Below are 2,939 nucleotides of genomic sequence, written 5' to 3'. Positions count from 1 at the left end.
ATAAAATGAAAAAGATAAAGACAGACATGTGAAGATAAGATGTTCCTAGTCATATAAAGATGGAATATGTATATATATATATACACATTATTTTAAGACAGGGTCTCACTATGTAGTTCAGGATGGGCTTGAACTTTTATGTACCCCAGGCTGTCCTTGAACTCATGGAGATCCTCCTGCCTCAGCCTCCTAAGTGCTAGGATTAGAGATATGTGTCACCTTGCCAGGCTGAAGATGTATGTACACTTGCTTATATATTTTTCTTTTTTTCTAGAAGGATAAATATGAATTTGTTGGTAGCACTTATCTCCACAGAGGGGAGGTGGAATGTATGTGTATATTTTACTTTCTGTCACACTAGAACTATTTCAAATGTTTTACTAAAAGTGGAATAAAATGGGTAAGGAATGAAACTTACATCATGTGAATGATTCTGATAGACTGAGAATCGTATTCTATTTAGAACCGTAGAGCTGTACTTTGACCTGAACATACTTTAAATGTCCTTAGGAGACAGAGTGGAGGATGGAACAGCCGCCGCTCCGAACACTGACTCGTTTCTCTGGCGCTCTTCATGGTGGCTCGGGCGACTTCTTAGGAAAGTCAGCCTGTCACTCTCGGGCCCCATCCAGGGGAGAAATCCTGGGGTTCTCACAGGAGAAGGCACGGGCTGAGAGAGACCCGACGCTAGACGACGTCCTTGCTCGTGTTGAGAAGTCCTTTGCTGAGAAAGAAGCCAAATGTGATTGGGCAAACTTACTGGGCGGTTTCTTCCTGCCCAGAGAACAAGGCCGCCTTGAAGCTGGGTCCCAGGGTTTCAGCACCAGAAATGGGCCAAGCACAGCCCACGCCGTCCGCTGAGCCAGTGCCACGTGGTCCCTCACCCCGCTCCGGTCAGCTGCAGACGCCCCGCGGCTGTCCACAGGTCATTCCTCCGCCCACTGCGGACCTGGTCAGACAAAGGGGACTGCCTCTACCCCGGGACGGTCACCCGCCCCAGAAGGGAGCGCAGCCGAGCTCTGCCAACGCTCTACCAGGGCAGTAAGAGTGGAATCCGAGACGGAAAGAGCAGTAATTGAAAAGTGCATATTTGATAAGATATTTTTTAAATTATCTGCTTTGTAAGTGCTTTTTCTTTTGGCCTCACTCCCGCTTCAAATGCCAGGAATTCTTCCTAGTCAGTGCTGCGCCCCCAGCCTGGCAGGTGCGACTGATGCCCCGGCCCGATGTGTGCTGCTGCCCTGCCGTCACCAAGGACCTGAAGTGTTGTCCCGGGGTCTAAACTCCTTATCACCCTGATCTCATCACGGAGTCCTCATGAGCGGAACAGACTCACCTGTATTGATCTCAGCACGTCTGGTGGTTTTCTGAAGGCAGCGTGGGCTCCGGAAGTACGCATCCCCCTCCTAAGTGTGGAAGCCTCTACCAACCACCGGGTCGCAGCTAGAAGTGGAGAAACGAAGCCAGCTCTCGAGTGCTCGTCTGCTTGTGCTGTCCTGTGAACTCGGAGTGGGAGTGTGACGCTTGTGCAGGGCTGACTTCTTGAAATGGCATGTTCTCATCTGAGGCCAGAATAAGAAACATATTTTGTGATCACCAGAGAACCTCATGGAATAAGTTGGTAGAGCAGGAAGAATCACTGTGGTTGGCTTTCCATCTCCGGAACAAATTTCTGGGGTAACTTATCCATAGAAAATGTTTATTTTGGTGCACAATGTTAGAAGTCCCCACCGTAGCTGATTGGCCCTGTTGCTTTGGGCCTGTGGTGAGGCAGGACCTCACACCAGAAGTGTGTATCCGGGCAGAACTGCTCCCTTCGGGGCAGGAAAGCAAAGGAAGGGGAGGAGCCCAACATCCCGCTGTCCCTTCGCCAGCGTGCTCCCGTGGCCTGAAGACCTCCCGCTGGGACCTGTCTCCTAAGGGCTCCGCACGCTCCTGACGCTCTAGCGCTGGGTCACACCTCCCACCCCTGGGACTTTAGGGTGTGTTTAACATCCAAACGGCAGCGCCTGCACTTCCAGGACTTCTCAGAACTTTCCCTTTATCGGGTTCTTCCTGTTTCATATTTTAAAAGCTAAGAATTAAAATACAGTTTTGATTTTTTAAATATTAGAATACATCGTAAGATTGCTTCCTAAAGCAATAGATGAGAAGTCTGCTAAAATCAAGCTATCTTGGAGCAAAACAAGCCTCCTTGCATGCCTTTAGGTGGCACAAAGGTAACTGGCGTCTGTCAGTGCAGTGAACGCTGGACGCCACGACTGACAGAAGCCCGAGTCTCTCTAGGAGATCCTGGGTTTCGAGCTTCTGTAATTATCACCCTTGGTCTCATCACAGAGTCCCGTGCCTACAGCAAGAGAGGTGCACGAATACCTTCAGATGGCACAGCAAACGAACGAGACTCACCGGCAGTCAGTCACAGCGCCCATCAAGCTAACTACCAGCCTCTTGAGGCTGCAAGCCCTCTCTCTCTCCCCCACAATCCTTTCCATCTTCTCAGTGGAGTACCATGATGTGGCCCTCGTTAGGTGTTGGAAGAACTGTGATCAGTTGATGTTTGCAAAGTACCAAGGCCATCGGCTGTGGCGAGGCAAACACGGGCACTCAGAAGTCTCACTGTGGTTTACAAGAGCTCATGAAATCTGAGTCTGGGGATGCAGCTCAGTGGGACAGCACTTGCTACCATGTGCAAAGCCCTAGGCTTGATTCCCAGCACCACATTTAAATAGATGAACCCCACACCCAGTCCCTCCCTCCCGTCCCTCCTTTCTTCACTCTTGTTTTCCTCCAGCCACACTAGCCTCCTTGGTGATCTTCTCACAAGTCACACAAACTCCCGCCTCAGGCCTCTGCACTGCTTCTCTCTGTTTGGACTGCTCTCAGTATCCTCACAGTGTTCCCCCTCTCTTCCTTCAAGTCCAGTTAATTTATTCATTTAT

At 50.1% G+C, this 2,939-nt stretch overlaps 1 long non-coding RNA gene across 1 annotated transcript in view; it reads right to left on the bottom strand.

Annotated features, from left to right (window-relative positions):
• Positions 1–535: 535 nt before the first annotated feature.
• Positions 536–2,939, bottom strand: part of LOC102010413 — an 8,573-nt gene continuing 6,169 nt past the window's right edge. Inside the window, exons 2-3 of the long non-coding RNA XR_262044.1 lie at positions 1,337–1,562; positions 536–724 (exon numbers count right to left, since the gene is read on the bottom strand). This is a non-coding gene — a long non-coding RNA (uncharacterized LOC102010413). The remainder of the gene's footprint in view (positions 725–1,336; positions 1,563–2,939) is intronic.

This window comes from Chinchilla lanigera, unplaced genomic scaffold (assembly GCF_000276665.1).
Source record: "Chinchilla lanigera isolate Chin_1 unplaced genomic scaffold, ChiLan1.0 scaffold00039, whole genome shotgun sequence".
Lineage (NCBI taxonomy): Eukaryota > Metazoa > Chordata > Mammalia > Rodentia > Chinchillidae > Chinchilla > Chinchilla lanigera.
Note: the sequence above shows the minus strand (reverse complement) of the source record. Positions and strands in the feature narration are given on the sequence as shown.